Source organism: Hydra vulgaris, chromosome 04, assembly GCF_038396675.1.
Source record: "Hydra vulgaris chromosome 04, alternate assembly HydraT2T_AEP".
Taxonomy (NCBI): domain Eukaryota; kingdom Metazoa; phylum Cnidaria; class Hydrozoa; order Anthoathecata; family Hydridae; genus Hydra; species Hydra vulgaris.
In genome coordinates, this window is record NC_088923.1 from 23432501 (window position 1) to 23455629 (window position 23129).

Here is a 23129-nt window from a genome sequence, read left to right on the forward strand (position 1 = left end):
ATGAATTTAATTCGTGAAATATATTCGGTTCTGGATCTGTTTCTTCAGCTTGCATTGCAGTGGTAAGATTTTTAGGATTTGCAAAAATATCTGCATTACTTTTATAACGAGATTCATAATGATCTGTCAAAAATTCATTGTGTTCTAAGTTAATTGAAACAGATAACATTTTTACTTGTTGGGTTGGTTTAGAATTACTAGTAACGACATTGATATTTGTTATCTACTTCACTAGGTTTCTGTTCAACTGATGAAAAAAATAAGGATATCTTTTTAATGTTTTTACGTAATCTATCACCAGTCTCCTTTTTTAACTTGCTTTTTCTGGCTCTACTCATATAAGTTCTTTTTGAGTCCATGCTATTGTAAGAAAAATATTTCATTAGAACAATTATATATCTATGTATTAACCCTATAGATATAAATATACTGTATATTGCTAATATTTTTGTATATTGCTAAATATTTTTGAATAAATAATAGACTTAAATTGTATTTATTCTTTAGTTCGTATTTTGAGTCCGCCCTTTAAATTTTATATCAGATATGTACACATAATTTGTGTTTCTTTGTTAATTTGTACTATCCTCATACTATAACAAAACCTACTGCGTACTCAACACAAAAACATTGTTCTACCTGTATCGCATTTATATACATTTTTTATTTTGAAAATTCAAGATCTCAGGAATTAATTTATATAGGAAATTTTAAATCGCTAGAATAAAACTGCAAGATTTTTTTAACAAGCAGTTAAAAAATATTACCAATATTATAAATGTAACTACTTTATTACCTATTAGCTAAACATTTTGATAACTTAACTTATTGTAATGAAAATTATAATTATATGATTTTTACTGCTTTGCATGAATGCATATAAAAAGAAAAGCACTTACCTTCTAAATATAATAATATTTAATAATTTATACTTAATTTTCCACTTCAAAATCGCCAAAGACGAAAGTAATCGACAAAGACGAAAGTAATAAATTATATCAGCGGTATTTCTATAATAGACAACGTTAATATTCACTAATGTTCACTAATATTTAATAGAAATTCTATAATGGATTTGTATTGAAATTAAATTCTCCAATAGAACTTCTGTTGAACTAAATCTATATTAGAATTTCTATAAAATTAAATTCTAAAATAGAGTTCCTATTAGAAAAATAATCTGTTTTTCATTTAAGAATACGTGAAATATCTCCGCGGGGCCCTCTAAGCTCCAGGGCCCTCACACCTTGCGGGGTTGTGCTCCCCCTAGTTACACCACTGATATATATATATATATATATATATATATATATATATATATATATATATATATATATATATATATATATATATATATATATATCGGTGGGAGCAGTGCAAAGAAAAATTATATACATACCAAAAACACCTTGTAAATATTTAAAATACATTCTCTTTTGCTTGTTTTGTTTTAGATCAGGTCAAGTTAAACTTTGTTTTTAATTTATACATATACAATCAAATCTCAAATAAATTAAATTAATGAAATACTCAAATCACAAATTACCAAAAAATAATGAAATCATGGCAAAAAAAATGTAATAAACAAAATCTTAATCAAGATCTGAAAAACCAGACATGAATACAACTGAAAGGTTAGTGTTAGTAGACAAACAGATCTAGATTAGTCTATATAAATGTGATTTGATACTCAACGGATACATTGAATATACCTGTTTAAATTAAACAGGTATATTTCAATATATCCGTGGAGTAATATCAGAACCCTTTGAGTAATGTCAGAAGTTTCATCCGAATAAAAAGAAAAACTTCCAACACTTCTAAGTGACTGAAGTGAAGAAGTTTTGATAAAACCAAATGATGTTTATATACTTAGCAATATATTTCGGAGATATGTTTGTTGCATTTGCTGAGCTAAACAAAAAGTGCACCTTAACTTCCTTACAACCACACGCAACAATAAGTTTAATAACGTCTGAAAAATTATGAGTATGTGCCCAGTTTTTCATGATTAACAAATGCATGACTCGAAAAAAGGTTTTAATAACAATGCGAGAGTTACATTTTTTTAATGTTTCTTCTGCAAGAGTATTTTCACGCAGTATTTTCGAGATATTCAAGTCTTGCTTAGACATTTCTTCAAAAGCTCGATTATTTTTAAAGCTATAGTATGCCTATGCGAATTTAAGTGATTGTTAGCACGCTCCGAGGGGTGATCTGCAAATTTACCTAGGTTTACAATAAATGCATGATTACTTTTTTTTCCAGGGGGTAATCGATATGCAAACCCTACAAAACCAACCTTGCTTTGATGACGAATAAAAAAAATTGGGGAAAAACATCTCATACTTTTCTGTTGTTTTAAGTCGAAGGTTATCTACATTTTTGATTGGTATTTGTGCGAGTTTGATTTTCTTTTTTTTTCTTTTTCCAAGAACTGTTTAAGAAACTGTGTGTACATTGTTTTCGCTTACTGCTAATGTAGACTGATAAGGACTTTCACTTACTGCTGATGTAGAATGATGAGGACTTTTAATTACTGCTGATGTAGAATGATGAGGACTTTCGCTTACAACTGACTTGTTGACTATGATTTTGCACTTACAACTGAATTGTTGACTATGATTTTGCACACTTGTTGTTTCTTTGTTTTTCTCAAAAACCGTTAAAATATTTTTTGATTAAATTTTGTTAAATTTCTTTTTAAAGTAGTATTTTCCATAATTTGAAGGTATTTCGTTGTCGCTTTTATTTTATTGATTTGAATCTAAATTATTAATAGCACGTCAAAGTCTATCAAGAATATAAAGGTCTTTGAAGCCACACGTTTTTCAATAGAATAGAATTATGTTCAACTAGAATGTTAAAAGTTTCGTTGTTAAAAAAGTTTTCGTTTCTTTAATTAATTAAAACGTCAATGTCTTTCGAGTGAATTTTTTTTAAACGAATAGAATTTCGGTCGAATAATATGTTAGTAATGAGAACTTACACTGCTATATGGTATTTTAGAAATAAATTAAATAAATAACTACGGCCGGGGGAGATTTAACCGCGCATGTAAATAATAGCGACAAATTTTTCTGAGTTGTAGCTTTAGTATGTGTAAGTTGAAAAATAAAAATTGATTTTTGTATTTTTAAATGAATTTTTTTTTGTTTATTAAAATTTTCAATTTGTAAATTTTAAAAAAATTTTTTAAAAGTTTATGTAAATATAGTATTCTTTATTTATGTTTTACGCAAATAATTTATAACATTTATAAACACAAATGATTTATTAACTTAATAATAAAATGCTTACACTAAAATACTTTACCAGCAAAATTTAGTTTACAAACAGTATTTTTAATTACCTTAGTTTAAAAAAAGCTTAAAAACGTTTTAATCTTTTTTTTAAAAGTAATTTCAAAATGATATTTACCTCCACCAAAGTCAGTTTTTGAATTGATTACAAATGACAAAATACAAAAACAAAAGAGCGTGTTTATATAAATTTCAAAATATTGTCATAAAAAGGAATGAATTTTTAAATTTCTTTTTAAAGACTGGGATGGTAATCAAAATTTGGTTAAACGATTTTGTTCCAGAGATTAGATGCACGATAAACTATACAGAACGGATTGAATTTTGTTCGACAAAGGGTTGATAGAGTGAGTTATCATTTCGTAGTGTAAACTTATTTTTTGTTTTTAAGGAAATAAAATCTTTAAAAATGTGTAATGACGAATTGATTTTACTTTAAATACGCAAGTCGATTTTCAAAACAAACTAAGCGTATTGCGTGTTTCTGACAATGATAAGGAGAACGCAACTTACTTTTGCTGGTACTTCCCCAAGCAATATTTGCATAATTATTATAACTATGTATAAATGAGTAATAGAGTTAGATTAAAATGGTTTTGTTTAAATTATTTCTTGACTTATTACTCTTATATTTTTAGAAACTTTAATCCAAATGTAGTCAATATGCGGTTTCCATTTAACAATCTCATCAAGATAAATGCCAAGAAACTTAGTAAAAGTTTCCTTTTTTATTTCAAGTTCATCAATAAGAATTTTTAACATGGTTGTTGCTAAAAAACGTTTTTTAGATATAGGGTGAAACAGAATGTATTTTTTTTATAAAGGTTTAAGGTTTAATTTATACTAAAATATTTATGTGTATTACTGACTGTATACTGTATAACCTTCTGATTATATATAAATATAAAATAGACTTTATTTAACCACTTAAAGAGGTACTCGATGATAAGTCTTCTCAGACTTCTACGAGTTTTCCTTTACAACAACATGTTTTTTATATAATTAGAAACAGAAAATTAGTTTACGTTATACTTAGTTATATTTGTTAAACCACTTTTTATTATGATACGTGGTAATATTATGTTATATATAATTTTATTTTTTACGTTGCATTATGTTATATTGTGTAATTGTAACGTAACGATGTGTAAATATATTGAAGTTGTAAAAAAAAAAAAAAAAAAAAAAAAAGGTCAATTTGTTACATTTAAATCACTCAGATACGCATTTAAGTTCTTTATTCAAATCAGAAAACAGCTCATTAATATTACTGTTTAATAAGAACAAATTCGTATCATCAGCAAACATAATACTCCAAAGATTAGCTGCTTTACTTAAATCATTAATATAAATTAAAAACATAAGAGGACCTAGAATAGAGCCCTTTGGGACACCACAGGTTATTTCATTATAGTCACTTTGAAGGCCATCATTAGAGGTAACAAATTGTTTTTTATTTGATAAGTAACTATGAAACCATTTTAGCATATTGTTATTGATTCCATAATATTTGAGCTTTTTAAGCAATATTTTATGGTCAATGGTATTGAAAGCCTTCGAAAAATCAATGAAGACTCCTAGGGTATATTTTTTTTTCGAAAGATTCTGAGATGTCCCTAACAAATTGAATAATTGCGTGCTCAGTTGAAAAGTTTTTTTTAAGCGAAACTGCTTGGTATATAGTATATTATTTTGGTCAAAATATTTCAATGTTCTATTATATATTATTCTTTCTAATAATTTTGAAAAAGTCAAAAGAACCGAAATTAGGCGATAGTTGTTAATATTTGTTTTAAAGCCTTGTTTGTAAATTGGTATAACTTTCGGAATTTTCAATTGATCCGGGAAAACTCCTTGTTTTATAAATGCATTAAGGGAGGAATGCAAGAAGCGAACTTGAGTCAAGTTCGACTTGAACTTTACATTGTAACCAATAGCGGCAGAGTATAGGTTTTTTCCTCAAAAAATACTTTGCCGCTATTGGTTACAAAGTAAAGTTCAAATCGAACTTGACTCAAGCTCGTTTTTTGCATTCCACCCTAAATACTTTATAAAGTATATCTTTTAGACTTTCATAACAATCTACAACCATGTTAACACTTACTTCATCAGCACAAATAGCTTTATTTCTTTTTAGAGATTTAAAGGCTCTACGAGCTAATCATGGGATTCAGAAGAAGAATACTAATTGTTATAATGAGATTTATTTATAGGACACAAGTAGTCTTAAAACGAACTCTCGGTCATTTAAACTTTTTTAGAAACATATTTCACAAATTTTGCTCGCTTTACATATATTTACATCTTTAAATTTTATTGTTTAAGGTAAAGAACTTAAGTAATTTTTTGATTTTCCTGTTATTTCTTTTATTATTTGCGCGTTGAGTTGTTTTTAAACTTATTGAGCAGATTAGCATAATACTTTTTTTTTTCAGATTTTTACGATTTTTTTAAAATAAATTTTCATAATTTTTATATTTTTTTCATTTGCAGAAGATTTAGTCTTTAAATATTTTATTTACAACTTTTGCTTTATTTTTGAAGATTTTTTTAAGCCTTTTGTAATCCAAGGACTATCAAAAGTTTAATGACTTATGAATTTTTCACATACTGTCATACACTAAGTGGAATGTTTCGAAGAATTTATTATAAATAGTACTTGCATCTACATTAAAGTGATATGCCCTTTATGAAGTAATGATAGTTGATGTTTAAAATAATTTTTTGTTGTTGTTGTAAAAACTTTTTTTCCAGTACTACTTTGTTTAATTTTATTTGATAATGTCGTGTTAAGGGGTAAGAAAAATAGGAAAGTAGTCCGATATATCAGTTTTTATAATACCTTTTTGGATGGAGTTATTAAAAATGTCTGTAGTAAAAATATTATCAATGAGGTTAGCTGAATTTTTTGTTACTCTAGTTGGATGGTTGATTGAGGAAATTGCGCCTGCTAAAAAAATTTTATCATAGAAACTTCTGACTTCTTTGTCGTCGTTATAAATAAAACAATCCATATTAAAATCCCCAATTATAAAGTTTTTTTCTTTCGTTGTTACCAGCGTGAACTATATTATGTTGCAAATAAGAGCTAAAATTTTCGCACGCGTCGTCAGATGATCTACAGCAGCTGCATCTAGGTATGTTTTTTCCTTTGTTAATAATTGATTTAATTGTTGCGATCTCTTTATCTTTGTCAGAAACGCTCAAATCGCTTCTAACTTTATATGCAATGTTTTCTTTAACGTATATCAGAACTCCTCCGCCGCGTTTATTTATTTGTCTTTCTAATGAGGCTAATTCAAAATTCTTAAAATGAAACTTAGAATTATTTTCAAGTTCGAAAGAAGAGCACCGTGTTTCCGTAACACATATAGTATTAAAAATGATTTCAGTTTCTTCTAGAAAATGCAAAAAGTTTTCATTATTTTTGCTTAAATGATATAAACTGTCCGTGTACATATCACTAAAAAAATTTACATCTGGGCCTGCGTTTTCATCTGATATAATGTTTTTTTCGTAAAAATTATAGGTTAGCGATCAAAAGTCATTCATTTTTGTAATTATTTTTTCATGTGCACAGTTATAAAGAATTTCTTTTTGTTATTGTAATTATTAATCGCGCGTTATCAGTTTATTACAGACTACTTTTGCATAATTACCTGAGGATTTTAATTCTTTAGCTTTTGCAAAGAGTATTTTTCTTTTTTCAGTCGTTCTCTCGCTGCAGTCGTTGTTGAGATATGTCCATTCATTCTAAAGCTTTAGTTGTTTAAAATGATAGAATATTTTTTCTTTGTCTTCATTAGAGCTGCTAGTTCGAACAATTTCAAGTTCGAATGTTCGAACTTTGCGCAAAAATTTCAACGTTCAAGTTCGAACTTATTTCTCCTAATAGTTCTAACTTTTGAATTTTAAAATATGATATTTCTTTTCATTAATTTTTGTAAAACAAGCTAAAATTTAAGTAAAAATTATAAATTTGAATAATTTTGCTTTTTTTTTAGTTTGTGTCTGTCTGGAAATTCTAAAAATATAATCAAAATTACATCACTTGTGGCGCCATTGCATTTAAGGTTGGATCGGTTTTTTCCTATTTAAAAGTAGTTAAACAGTGGCTGGTACTTTTTTACCATTTGACCACTGTTTATTTACATTTTAAATTAAAATTATAAAGAATTTTAAGTTCAAACAAAAATGGCTAATCAGCCTTAGCACCTCTAGAAGATCTAAAGTTTAGGAGTATTTTCATTTTTTGCAAAAAGCTGCAACGAGCAAAATGTGCCTCAACACGCAAACTTACAAGACACTAAAAAATAAACACAAAATAGAGGTTCTCAAATGTAATAACATTAATAAAAATTAAAGTAATAAAATAAGAATTTCGTGCATAAAAAGGATATTTTGTTAAACTGAATTTTTTAAGTCAAGGTAATCAGTTTGAGAACAAAATAAAAAGAAATAATACAGATAATTTTGCAAATTAATCTTATTCAAAGATTATTCTAGCTTAGAGAGATTATTAATAGCTTAGAGAGATTATTCTAGCTTAGAGAGATTATTAATAGCTTAGAGAGATTATTCTAGCTTAGAGAGACTCGATATTAATAAAAAAGCTAAAAATGGTAACAATGTTAGAAATTATAACAATAAAAGAATTGACTCTAATTAAAGAACTGAAAATGTTTTACTAAAATATATGATTTCAAATGATATGATCTCGTGAAAGGGCTCTCTAGCCTTGGATTGTTTTTGCATTGAAAAAGAAACTGGTTGCAGGATGATACCTTGCATTTACTTTTTATAAACAAATAAAAAGTCTTTATGAATAAATTAACATTTTTGTGTTTTACTTGTAATCATAATTTTCAATTTTAAATGAATAAAACTATTTAAAAAAGTTGGAAAAAGTTTGAACTTTTTTCCTAAATAGTTCGAAAGTGATCGAGTTCGAAGTAGTCTTTATTGTTTAGGAACTTAACAACTATTGTTCGTCGCTTTTTTGTCCAGATTAATTTATTTTTCCAGTTTTATTGGCTCTTTCTATGTGAATGTTATGTTTTATATTAACTTTTCTTTAATAACATAGTTTACTTTCGACTTGATTTCTTCCCATAATTCGTTTTCTTTTTCTTCAAAAGCTTCGAACCTCAAGTTGTTTATCCTGCTGCGATCTTCTAATTGAGGAATTTTGTCTATATAACGCTCGCTTAATTTTTTCTTTCCATTTTCTTTGATGTAATGTTTTAGTTTTTCATTAAGTTCATTCGCTTCCTTTATGGTTTTTTCGTAAAATTTTTTTTGAAAGTTCATTTCGTTGTTTATTATAGCAATTTCATTTTTTAGTGATATGTTTTCGTTTTTTAATTGCTTCATTTTCCCTTCAAGTTTGTCAATTTTCTCCCCAAAGACTTTTAATAAAGAACATTCATCGGCTTCTAATAAATCTTTCACTTGAGTGATTGTTAAAGTTTTAGCCATTTAAAAAAAAAAAAAATAAAGCGTGCTTCACGCAAAAAATTATGAAACTATTATACATCAGTATGTTTTAGTTTGCATAGTCAAAAGACAATGTTGTTTGTGTGAATGAAAATCCATCAAGTCTTGATGGATTTTTATTCACACAAACAACATTGTCTTTTGGCTATGCAAACCAAAACATACTGATGTATTATAGTTTCATAATTATGATAAGTCTTTGTTTGTAAATTTTACATATATATAAAAACATCTTTAAACGGTTTAAATATTTATATCTAATCCACCATTTTTATATATAAAATATGTAATGTAAAGTATTGTTCACAATGTAAAAAGACTTTTAAAAACTTGTGTATAATGCAAATTCTTATAAATTTTTATAAAATTATATATACTTTTATACCATAAAGCAGTGGTTCTCAACCTGTGGGTCGCGACCCCGCCAGGGGTCGAATGGCGATTTGCCAGGGGTTGCCTAAGATTATCGAAATATGGGGATTTTCGTCTCTATTCTAATATGTAAAGCATGATATTATTGTACAAATTTTTTTTAGTGTCACTTGTCGGAAACAATCACTCGACAAACTTAATGGGACTGATTGAATAGGCTAATACTGAATAATATAATCATTAGGAGGCTAATAAATGCAATCATACTTGAAGGAAAATAATTAAGAGATCTATATATAACTAGACCCGATTATTCAAAATATAAATATAACAGAATTCTTGAGGGGATGGAGGTTGATAAGAGAGGTTTCAATAAAAGTGTTAGAAATTAACGATCAATATATATCAACTTCTCGGTGGGCACCCTCGCGAAATGAGGTACGACAGTAGTTACTATTTTTACCACGTTTTTCTTAACTTGCTTTCTTGTCTGTTTGTCTATTTGTCCGGACACAAAATGTTTCTCTATAAAACGCCGCGTAATTATTATGTTTAAAGTTAACCAATCACATTCCAATTTCAACAAAAATATTGTTTTACAACGTCATGAAGCAAACAAAATATGGAAGTTAAAAAAATTCGTAAAAAATATTTAGAGTTAGTTTATTATTTAGTTCTATATAAATGCTTTACAGTTACAACTAAAAAGGAGAAAATAATGTTTGTGTAAATTAAAAAATTTAAAAATTCACGTTTTTCTATCCGACTAAAAAAAAGGAAATAATTTTCTTTTCTGTTACGCCTGAACTGATTTGTTAACATGTATGTAAATTTTAAGTTTAAGCAATTTATAAAATTTTAGAAGTGAAAACGTGATATATATATATATATATATATATATATATATATATATATATATATATATATATATATATATATATATATATATATATATATTATATAGAAAGAGAGAGAGAGAGAGAGAGAGAGAGAGAGATGATGTATGATCGTTGTGCTCTTGCAAAGACTGCCCCAAGAATTTCTGATCAAGTGAAACAAAAACAAGCTCAACCTTCGCACTTTCATTGAATTTTTGTGCATATATTGTTGCAAGAATATTGTAGGAATGTAGTCATTTGCAATGTATTGTAAATTACACTGTTATCCATAATACGTCATGCTTTTCAAGTTTTCACCTAAGTATGCAACATGAATACGGTAAATACGTGATATAGAAACGTAAATATAAATGCAAGTCATATAGATAAAAATCATTTACTTGTAATTTAATTATAATTAGAAATCTATTTTGAACAAAATGTAATTACATAATGTTTTGTAATTAAACATAAAACTTTAGCTATGTTCAGTTTTTCACAATGAAAATAATTCCTGTAGTATATGCGGAAATTTATATTGCGATATATAATTTTATATTATAACAATAGCAATAGTACAGTTACTTAGGCCTATAAGCGTAAATAAATTTAACAGTTGGGGTAAATATAATATCATTGGGGTTGTATTAAAAGGGTCGCGGCAATATAAAGGTTGAGAACCGCTGCCATAAAGTCTTTTAATGTTTTTACTTTTATTACATTAATACTTTTATTAAAAGTTTTTAAAGAACATTCCCATGCATAAATCTATGTGAAATAGTAAATTTTATTTTAACACCAAATTTCTATTACATGTACGTCGGCAAACTTTTATTTATTTTCGACGTTTACTTTTAACTCTCTTATTTTCAACGTTAGTTCAACGCTTATTTTCGACGTTAATTCAACCTTTATTTTCAACGCTAATTCTACGTTTATTTTCAACGTTAATTGAAAGTTTATTTTCAACGTTAGTTCAACGTTTTCTTTTCAACTTTAATTCAACGTTAATTCAACGTCTATTTTTAACGTTAATTTTTAGTTAAAAATAAAAGTTGAATTAACGTAGAAATTTACAACGTCTTTTTTAACGATTAACTAGCGTTGAAACAAAGTTAGTTAAACAAATTTAGAACGTTATTTTTCAACCATATATCAATCATTTCACAACTTTGATATAACGTTGAAATAACGTTATGTACTTGCTGGGTTAACGTTTAAATGCAAAGCGTTTAAATTATCAGGTTCAAGATATTCTATTATTTCTTTGGTAGAGTAAAAGCGCTTAGAATGAAGCAGAGGGCAAAATGAAATAGTTATGACAATGTTAGTTCTTTTGCTCCTTAATAATTTTTTCAAATATTTAATTTAAATGAAACAACCTTTTTTCAAAATAAAATATTAATCAAAATATTAAATTTTTCAAACATTGAAAAGTAATTATCGGGGTGGACACATAAAATTTTCATAAGAAAAATTGGATTTAAGAGGAGATTTTGTATCTAATTTAAAGAAATTTTTTTCGTTTTTATTTAGGTTTAAAGTCCATATGTTTACGCTTATGGGACTTGGACAGGGGTCAAAATGTCATTTTTTATGTTAAAGAGCATGCATTTGCTAAAACAATTTTTTACAATCCCTTGCACTTTTAGGCGTAAACCAGTTTTTCACACCAAGAATGGTTATTTTGAACATTATGCTTCCACCAAGAAATAATAAAGAGGAGTTGTGAGTTCAAATTTTTCACAATCCTGTTTGCTTTCTGTGGAATTGAAATAGTTATATGAATAGTTATATATTTTGTACTAACAAAATAACTCTTCTAACCACATTATTTAAAAAATAATATTTGTAATATATAGATGTAATACCTAAAAAAAATTTAGTTTTTATTTGTGGAATCTTAAGTCAATTCTTCTCGGCATTTTAGTGCAGCCAATGCATTGGTATCTGGAGGCCAATAAACAGTTTTTTCGCTAATCCAATTAGATGGAATTACACCCTCTTCTCCTTGTAAATCTTCCTTTCAAACAGCTCCACATAATAATTTTGAAAATATTATATAAACTAATAATAAAATTAGGAAACCATAATATAAGAGTACTAACAGGCCTAGTTGAACTAGCTAAATTTTGACATTTTAAAACCATGATACTTGCTAAACAATAATATTACTAGACATTATTAGCAGAGATAAAATTTTCTTTATTTTATAAATTTATTATATTTTAAATTAATTTTTATTATTATATTTATTATTCTATTATTGCAGAGTTCTGAATATATTATGTTCAAATAACTCAAGGCATCAAAGAAAAATAATGATAGAATCCCAAGTTGCTAAAACATAAATATCTACATAACAGTAATACGGAATATTGAACAAAAATAGATAATACTTATTGATAATATAAAATATAATAGTATAATTTAAGGTATATTATAAAATATCACACAATAATATCTAAGTTTGATTGATAATATAAAAGTAACAAAAGTTAAAAAAGAAAACATCTCAATAAATTATAAATTATCATTCAAACAATTTTAAAGACCAAAAAATAACATGTAACTTATTTTTCACTCATCTTCATCTAATAAACATTATTATTAATACCAATTTTTAATACCACATTATTAGTATTTTTGTTTTCATTAAAAATAAAAATATTACATCAGTTACTTTTTCGGCTTTTCTTATTTTACTTAAAACTCAACTCAATCCTAGGTTTTTTTTCATAATTAAATTTTTGTTTTGGTAACGTTGAATTAACGGTGAAAATTAAAAAAGTATTTTTATTAAAAGTATTTTAAGAAGTCAGACAATATACCATCAATTAAAGTTTTAGTCGCTCCATCGTATTTAATAGAAGAACCTGTAAATAAAAATGAAAAAGTTTTACATATCTTATAACCTTTCACAACACCATAAAAATTAGTGCTCTTAAAGCATATTTTTCCATCTTTACCCTTCATATTCATGGAGGTCTTAACATTGTTGGAAATATTCTAAATTTTCATAGATAAGAGAACTAATATTAATTATGTGAGAACTAATATTAACATTTTTTTTTCAAATATTTAAATTGAACTCATTATCAAACCAATTTTTTGCTAATTAAATTAATCCTTAAAATTCATCAATAATTAAAAATTATTTTGATTACCTCAGCATTATTTTGTGAATTCTGTCTTTTAAAGATAATTACACCAACTAATTGTAATTGATTCAACTAAAAAACAATATGTAAAGCTAATATTATTGTTTGAAATTTTAATTATCTTTATACAAATAATCATATATTTTTAAGTGACTGATAAAAATGACATTTAAACAAAATCACTTTATTTGTTCTGCTAAAATTTATTAACAACAGTCTTGCTCTAAAACAAAAATAAAATGTTATTTGTTTTTATATTGTTCTGGTCATGACATTAAATTGATCCAATATTAGAATAGGCATATGTTTTAGCAAAGCTTAAGAATTATATTGGAGAAGGAAAGCTTGGATATATAACTCTCAATTTTATTGCAGGAGGAGCTTTTAAACCTGGTCTGGTAATCTTCTGATAGTATAACAAGAAAAAAATAATCAGCCTGATCTGATTTACAAGTTAACAACCAGGAATGGCATCTGGTTGTAAAAATTGCCTAACCTCGCTCATAATGTATTATAATCATATTAATGAAAATGACACTGTGGACATCAAACATTAGTTACCCTTTAACTATTGAAATTATACTACCAAATAAAAAACCATTGTTCTAATATATGCAGTTATAAGTTTTTCTAAGTTTTGACATAAAGCTGTCGACATTAAATTAAAAAAGTTAACTAAAGGATATAACCATTTTAATAAAATACTTATAAAAACTCACCCATGGTGATTGTGTTTATTTCGTCATCTAATGTCTTGTCCTCTTCATCAAATTCAGCTACTGACAAAATAAACCTTATTTGCCTTATAAATTCACTATTATAAGCAGACTTGGTCACTGTGTTTAGGCTTTGTAGCTCATATTTTTATATCAGTAAGTAAATATAACACTCTCTTTTGAAACTCTATAAACTAAAGTAGTTTCACAAAACAACTTTTGTTGAATATTTTTACAAACTTAATAAATTTAAATAAAAATTCACTAAATAATAAATAATAACATACTGCCTTCAGCCATCGGGAACTTATCAACGTTATCTAATTTTGGTACTTTGTTTCTTTTTTCTTATCCTCATTGTACACTAAAAGCTTCTATAACTGCACATCTCTCACAAGCATTGTATCCATTATGATTAATTGTAACTTTAATAAATGCTCTTGCAGGCGCTTAACATATAAATGTCCTAATAACTACATGTTTTTTTGTCTTAAAAATATCAAAATATCCTATCTAACTAAAGTTGTCTTTATTCATTTAAAAAATCAAAAATTAAATCATCAATATTAAATGGTTTAGATTTTCCATAATATAATCCCACTATAAAAGGGTTAAAATTTACTATTCTACATAAAGTAGGCCAAAGTTTCATTGATGTAGACTTAAAAAAGAGGTATGTTTCATTTATAAAAATTGAAGAACCTTTGTTTGATGAAGAAACAGGTTTTAGTATACCAGTCTCAAGAACAAAGTAATAGGATTGACCACCATACTTGCTTTCACTTGCCCTCCTCAGAAGGACATCGTCTGCCGAAAGATAAAACTTTGTTCAGACTCCAAAATCAGTTACCGTCAAAAGCATGTGTGGTGGTCAATACTATTACTTTGGTCTTGAGACTGGTATACTAAAAGCTGTTTCTGCAGATAGCAGAAGACATCGCCAGCTTCTTAAATAAGCCATTAGTTTCTTTTATCGTAAGAACAAGTAGAAATTTGAATACTACATAAAACATTTTTGAAAATTAAAAATTAAAAATTTCATACATAAACACTTGTGTGTTGCACATTATACTAAAATATTATTTTAACTACTTCTTTTGCTTTAACTAATTTTACTTTAAGCACCAACTCAACGGACGGTTTTTTTATAAATGAGTTTTTTTTGGCAACGTAGGTTCAACTTTGAAACAACGTTAAATAAACAACGTTTAAACCATAACATTGTTTTAAAGTTGTGACATAATTGAACAACATTGAAACAACGCTTCAACCAAATTTCAACGTTGAAACAACGTAGATATGCCGGCTGGGTATTTATTGAACAAATATTTTGCATGTATTTTGATCATGTTGTAAAGAATCTTTTTCCGAATAAGATTATTTAAACTTTAAATTCAAAGTAAGCAATTTTTTTTATGAATGGTCAAATATTCAGTCGCGTATAAATTTTTTTTCCCTTAAAAAATTGGGCATAATACTCTAGAATGATAAACTTGCTGACATTGAACTTAAACGTTTTATTGTATAACTTAAAAAATCTTTTTTGAAAATTGCTATATAAGGTAAAATATTATGAGTTTCAAACAGATTTGGTGATCTATGGGTTGAATGAAATACGCCAATTAATTGCTTGCTTAATAGGAATTTTATTACGTCTAAACGGACCAATTAATATTATAAATTCTTTTTTTATCTTTTTAATCGATTATTATCAAATTAATTCTGATATAAAATATACTTAGAAAAAACTTGCACTCAAAAAAAAAAAAACATACACCGAAGTCATTTTATTTACTTTTTATTCACTTTTTATTTTCAAAAAAAGTGACGAACTTTCACTTAAGAAAACTGCTCGATCATTTAGCATACCAGTAGCAACTCTTTATAGACGTGAATAGAATACGTGAAATAATTTGGAATGGTTCAAATGCAAATTGTCTCAGCATTTTAAATCAAATCTGGTAGATACATTCATCAAGTTATCCGATAGGGGATTTAAATGATGTCATCACTTTAGTTTTCCGACTAATTAAACCAGCAAAGTCAATCTCATCTGTTTTCCAACGGTACACCAGGGTTATATTGGTACAAGCTTTTTAAAAACCGGAAAAGTCATAAACTAAGCATTAGAGTTGTTGGCAATACTATATCACTTAGAGTCGTTTCTTGTATGCAAGAACTAGTAACAAAGTACTTCAACACACTATAAAGAAAATTTAACGAAGCATATAATAACAAAAGCACTTCATGTTATTTGTGATTTTTGATTAACTTAACTTCTTTGGTGATCTAGGAAAACAACATTTAGTTTTCAGACGTAGTGCTAAACGACCATTGCAATTGGTTGGCAACAGTTAAAAAATCAATTATGCAGTTGAAAGTTGCATCAATACTTCTGGTTATTGTCAGGCGCCGTGCATTATTTTTAAATCAAAAAAACGTCAAAACAAAAATCGGTTTTAAGTGGTCCAGTCGACGCCTGATAAGCTCCAAAGTCATTTCCACAGCCAACTTACCTGCATCCTGCGTTAATATAACTCCGGCCATTCAAAAAGATATTCAAAAAGAAATTGAGAAGCAATTTCAATTCTCTAGGCCATATCACTCTCTGCACTTTTGCAGCAAATGTTTATCATCCAACACGTTGACACTAAAAACGAAAAAATGTAGTTTTTTTTTACTCTGGTATATTTTTAGTACTTAATCATTAAAAGTACAATTACATGTATAAACACCAATTAACTTTAATTTTTATAAAAAACTTTATTAACTATATGTTAATTATAAATCTAGGCGTACTGTATGGAATGTTTATTTGTCATGTTGTACTTCCTATCAACTGTGATACTTTCATTATAAATAGAAACTACTCTTATCTTAAAAGAAAGTTACAATTTTAATTTTGATAATGTAAATATATTAGTATATAATACCATGCCAATTTAATATCAGACTTCAAATGCTCAAAGAAATAAGCAATATATCAAGATTATTTTTTTTCTTTGATCTTTCCTAAATTATGTAGTAATTTAGTCTTACATTGTTTGTCTGTTATGTTTTTGCATAATATATATATATATATATATATATATATATATATATATATATATATATATATATATATATATATATATATATATATATATATATATATATATATATATCATTAAATACAATTCAATATAACAAATGTAAATAAACAATGTTTTTTTTATATAACACTTAAACCAATTAAGATAAAAATGAAGATGATAAAATCATCTGAGATTTTTTTATCCAGGGCTGCTCTAATAAAATAAAAAGAATTTTAGTAAATTCCAGTATTATTTGTCCAATTTATATCTGAGTTTAAAGCATGAGTTAAGATATTGCCATTAAAGTTAAATTTAGTACCTTAAATAATAAATATTTAAATATTTCTCAAAAATCAAAAAAACAAAAAAACGGGCCTCTGTGTGTTTTATTTTTTTTTTCAAAAAAAGCGATAAAAAAACAAGCAAAAAAATAAGAACCAATAAAACGCGTCACATCTCTACCCATTAAAAGGTATCCTTTGGCTTTCTTCATGCATATATACTAAATAAACTAAAATTAAGGATTCTGCTATCGAAATGCAGACAAACAACTCAAAATTCTATAACAACAACATTATATGTTATTCAGTTTTCAATACAAATTCTCAATAACTTTTTGAATTCTTGATTAGTGATTGTGAATTTTTAAGAGCTGATTACAATAAAAGTTTCCGTTTTGATCAGTTAGTTTAAAATTGACACCTTAAAGCTCGACTTCTCCAAGTTGTTTTTTTTATCAGTATATAGTTTTCTTTGTCAATAAGTGAAACTTAATAAACGAATGAATTTATTGAATTTTAATACGCTCAGGGTGGGTAAATTTTCCAAAAGTTAACTAATTACCTCTCCTTTGTATTAAGTATCTAGGTGCTTAATGTTTCAAATTCTTTTTGTTTAAGCGTTTACTTTCAGGTACCTGAGAGTAAAGCTTAAACAAAAAGAACTTGACAAGGTCAAAAAAAAATTAACTAGCTCTCTCAACATTGACTTTTAAAATAGTATTTTTAAAAAGAAAATATTAAAAATATATTTAGATTATAAGTTTATAAATTTCTTTTTAAAAGTTGCGACAATAAAATAAGTACATACTTACAAAAGTGCTTAAAAATAAGTTTTGATCCATAATTTTTGAGAAATCTTAAATTTCAGCTCTGAAAAATTTGTTCAAAATGGTTTTTATTCTTTTTAAATTTACTTTTTCTTGTATAAGTACATGTATAAGAATGACATTAAGAAGTTTTTATATACACATAGACAAAAAATTGCAATTAGCAAAAAACAATTAGCAAAATAAATAAACAGTTAAATTTGTAAAAACAAAACTTAAATTTTACAAAAATAGTCAAGCACACAAGCATTGTTAGAAGTTTACAAATAATGAAGTAACGTAAACTAATTGAGATGCTAGTGTAAATAAATAAAGCATTACTCCACCAAATAATCCGAATTTTTGATTAAATTGTTTATTAGGGAGTCCAAAATTTACACTTTTTTTAAAAATTTCTATGTCTACGCAAGTTTTTCCTATTTTCTAGTGTCCCCAGGTTGCAAATATATTTAAAAAAACATCGTCAGATTACAATTTCAGCAATACGTAAAGTTCTAATTTTTGTTAGTAACCGAAACCTTACACATTTTCCTAATAAAAACACCAAAGTATGTCAAAAATATGTATTTCAAGAATAATAAATTAAATAGTGTTTTAACGGGGACTTAAAAATTTTTTTTATAAGATTCTTTCTATTGTCCCTGGTCACCAGCATTAAGTTTTGTTACATATTGTCAGATTTATATTCACCTACAAAGTCCTGAATAAAGCGTATGTTTCTTTCTGCATAATTGTTTAGATAAGTCAAATTTTTAACAAATTTTTTAAATAAATCTAATGACTTTAAGGCTTTTTCTATCCTCCACAGCTCTATTTCACCATCAAAGACTTCTGCAATTTTTTACAGAAGCCAACTTCCTGGACCTACCAGTCCCCAAAGCTCAGTGGACTGAGCTTTGGGAACTGGTAGGTCCAGGAATGTGATTGGTAGCTCAGATTTTCTAATTTTGAGCTTGTCAGGAACATCATACTTAACTAATCTATTCAACATCTTTTTTTTCACTTTCTGCTCTACATCTTCATCAGTCAGAGATAATTGCTCAGTCAAGTACCAGTTATGTCTTTGCATGCTAGCAATCAATGATGAACCAAGATTGGGATATTTTTCTTTGATAAAAAAAGCATTCTTAAAAACGGCATGACATTGAGGGTGAACTTGCAACCAAATACGACTTTAGAAACCAAGGTGCATACCAGACAGATGTGAATAAGGCTGCTGTCTCTATCATCTTTTTTTCCACTGTGCTTATGATCACGGTGATCTTATCGGTTATTCTCAGGGTAAAAATGCATACAGCATCAGCCATAAACCTAAAGAGTAATATTTTGTCACCATTAATTTTTATTTATTACATTTTTCATTTATATGTTATTTATTATACTTACGCTTTTTTTTTTTGTTCAATATACTGTACCTAGCATCATGGCAGCCTCCAGGTTAATGAAAACACAGTCCAGATATTTCTCCTCTCAAATAGAAAACAAATGCTTGCATAGTTTCATGTAATCATTCCTTACAAAAATTTTTCTGGCAAGGGCCTTTTTTCCAATCTCCAAAGCTTTCTTAGCAATTTCATGTAGGGCAGGCTCAACCTGAAGCTGAGTCCAATCAAACCTAACTAGATGTATCATCTTGTCAACCTCTGTATTGAAAAAAACACCAATTTTTCTGGAATTTTACATACAGCCCTTTTCTAGGGTCCTTCGTCTTCTCACCGTTCAAAGCCTCTATAAAAAGTGAGATGTGTATTTCTAGCATGACTTCTACAGAGAAACCATATAAGTGGAGTAATAAAAATGGAGCTAAGAATAACAACAGCTCCAGAGTGTATTCCAGTATTGGATGCAGTATTGTCACAGAAAACAGCAAGTATTGATCTACAATGTCATAGTATTCTAGCAGATTCAAAATTGCTTCAGGCTCGTCATTACCTTTAGAACTTGGTGTCTGACCGACACCTAGCAGTATGCCATCTATGTCATTCATATCAGGGGATGTAACACTGAATGTTATTTATTTTACAGAAACAGTTATTTTTTGATCTTTTTCAATCTGTTTTATCCTTTTTCCATCAAAATAAACAAATAGCTTTTTTCCCTTTAGAGTAGTTATAATTTCTTGCCTACGCTTATCTACCAATATCTCAAATTTCTAGAATCTTTATCAATGAACTGTATTTCTTGATAAACTATTACTTTCTAGATTCACACCAGCTTTATTTCTAATAGCAGGTACTAATGAAGTTGTTGGCGTATACCTACTCTTTTTCGAGCAGAAACTGCAGCAGTACAGTCTACCAGATCATCAGCACTTATACTTAACATTATCTTAGATTTAGAAGAATGACTGAATCTATTAGGCACTTTTCATCATCTTAAGAATTTAAATTAAGTTCCGATTCAGAATCATCTCCAGATGAATAAAAAGAAACCTCAAGTTTGTTAGACTTCACTGCATTAACTGAAATACTACCTTTACCTCTAGCTTCCTCCATCCTCTTGACGCAAATATTTTATATTTTGAACTGAATTTTGTAATACTTTATCTAATTCGTCTGTAATATACATGTTTTGCTCTCATTTTTGATCTAAATAGAACTTAATATCCTCCTTTTTAGCATTCTCAGAACAAAAACAATCCTGATTTACTTTTTGTTCAAAATTTGCCAATGAAATATCAAAGAGTGTACTACTTTCCTCTAAAAACTCATTCTGTATGTTAGAGAAGTTGCCATCGCTAGAGTTCCAATTCAATAATTTTAGATGGTGCAAATTATGTACTTTTTATGGAGCTTCTGTATTTTATCTCTGGCACTGGATCCACTGATGATAAAATCTTGACACCCTGCTTTTTTTCAAGCTTCTATTACAGCGCATCTTTGCAGATCGGATCCCTGTTTTTATGCTTTTGAGGGCAGGCTACTATCAACTTTGAAGATAGAAATCTTATTGATCTAAAATTTATCATTTTGGTTTTTTTGTTTCCACATAATTTTTTTGCCTCAGTGTGTCTCATTTTAAGTGTAAGGGGGAGGTGGGAGAGAGACATATTAAATTAAATATGCATTGCTAAAATAGATCATTTTAAGATTTTATATTTCAAACTTTTAATTTTCATTATTCATTTTTAAAATTTTGTCATTTAAAGATCATTATTTTATGGTATAGTTTTATATAAAAAAATAATTATTAATTCTAACCAGGAGATTTTAAAAACTGAATGTATTTCAGAATATTTCCGATGATTGCCAGCTGGTTTATTGGAAGCTCATTAATTGTGTACTTTAGGAGAAATAGCAGCCTCCTTGAATTTGTTGACACACTGCACTTTTACTTCTCAGCCTTTATTTTTTTGTTTTTTGAGTACAATCTATTTTATTTAATACTTTTATTATTAGTTAATGCAAAAAAAAATTTTTTTAAATTTAATTCTAGTGTCCCCCTAAAAAAATTACATTTAATTATAAAATTTTTAAGTAAATAATGCATATTGTAGGTATACATAACTATTACATAATTGTATATGAAAAAAAACTTCATATTTAACTTCTAATTATTACTATGAGCGGTTAAAATCAAAAGAGTAGACAAAATCCAGTTAAAACAAAAAATTGTACAGAAAACACAAAGGCTGTTCAACTAGTTATCATTATCGCCGCCCCCCACCTCCTTTGTAAATCAGGCTCCAACGAACCTTCTATACCAAAAAGGCCAGATGGACTGATTCTTATATAGTTTAAAAACATTGGTTTTCTAAATTCTCTAGGGTTTGGAGCATTAAAAATGTAAAATTTTTGGATTCTGATCTAAAAAAGGTTAAAAAAGCTCAAACTTTATCAAAAATTAGGAAATTGAGATTTTACGTATAGCTGAAATTGACCTAAGAAAAGTTTTTTAGTCATATATGTGAAAGTTAGTTGTTATAAAGGAATGGGAAAAACATGCGTGCTAGAAAATTTCTTTTGGGACACTCTATTGTTTATTTTAATTTGATTCTAAATAAATATGTTTATAGAATCGTTCAGAATAAACTCGTGCTTTTTACAATTCTTTTTGATTTTGATTGGATGGCTTCTTCTTTTGTAAACTTCCGCACGCTTAAAAATAGTGCAGTTTAAATAGCTGTTTGTTTCTGTAAAAGCAAATTTTTTTTATCGACAAGAAACCTTGAAAGGTTATAAACTCCATAGTTCCACACTTCTGAAATGAAACCACATCAATAATGCTACACTGATATAAAATTTGAAACATGCTAATGCTTTTTTTAAAGTAAACTATTAAAACTTTGTTTTAACTCTCTCTTAAACTTTTTGTTTAAATATATAATTTCGAAAGCTTTATTTTTCTTTTACCCTTTTTTCCAAGTTGTAATCGAGTCTTCAGTGATTCCTATTTTTTTTTAATTGCACCAGCTGGCAAACGTTCTAGTTTCAAAAATCTGATGAGAATAAGTCCTAATAACATTATTTTTAACATTACTTTTATACACATTTATATTCAGAACTGTTAGTAAGTTTCTTAGCATTTTGTTTTGTTTGTCCGCATTTCGATCCCAAAAAGCTTTGCTAAAAGTTTATCAAATCTATTTTTAGAACCGCAACGGCACCCTATTTGCATATTTCGTCTGAAATGAAATAGTTTGGAGTTTTGAATCTTTTTTTTTTACTGGAAAAAGATTCTTAATTCTTTTTTGTAGAGAATTTTGAGGTGTATTTAAATATGTAAAAATTAAATAACTTTTTTACAAAGTTTTTTAAGAAACCTTATTTAAAAGAGAAAAAAAAACAATTTCTTTCTACACTAATATTTGGGGAGAACGCTTTTACTTTATAAAAGTAATTGAAATTACTTTTTATAGCTCCAGCTCTGTTAAAGTAAATCTGGATCTGATTTATTATCGTCTATATAATCATCAGTTTGAAAAAAGTTACAAAATGTTAATTGAAAACTTTTAGTTCTTAATTTATTTGCGTCTTTAAATAGTTTCAAACTCGGTAGTTTATATTTACTAAGGATAGTTTA

At 27.2% G+C, this 23129-nt stretch overlaps 1 protein-coding gene across 2 annotated transcripts in view; it reads left to right on the plus strand.

Annotated features, from left to right (window-relative positions):
- Positions 1-23129, plus strand: part of LOC136079663 (von Willebrand factor D and EGF domain-containing protein-like) — a 174926-nt gene that overhangs the window by 24203 nt on the left and 127594 nt on the right. The window contains exon 2 of one of the 2 annotated variants that reach the window (XM_065795831.1): positions 3544-3649. The exons of the other annotated variant lie outside the window; for it this stretch is intronic. The gene's annotated coding sequence lies outside the window, so the exon portion shown is untranslated. The remainder of the gene's footprint in view (positions 1-3543; positions 3650-23129) is intronic. 2 annotated transcript variants of the gene reach the window in all.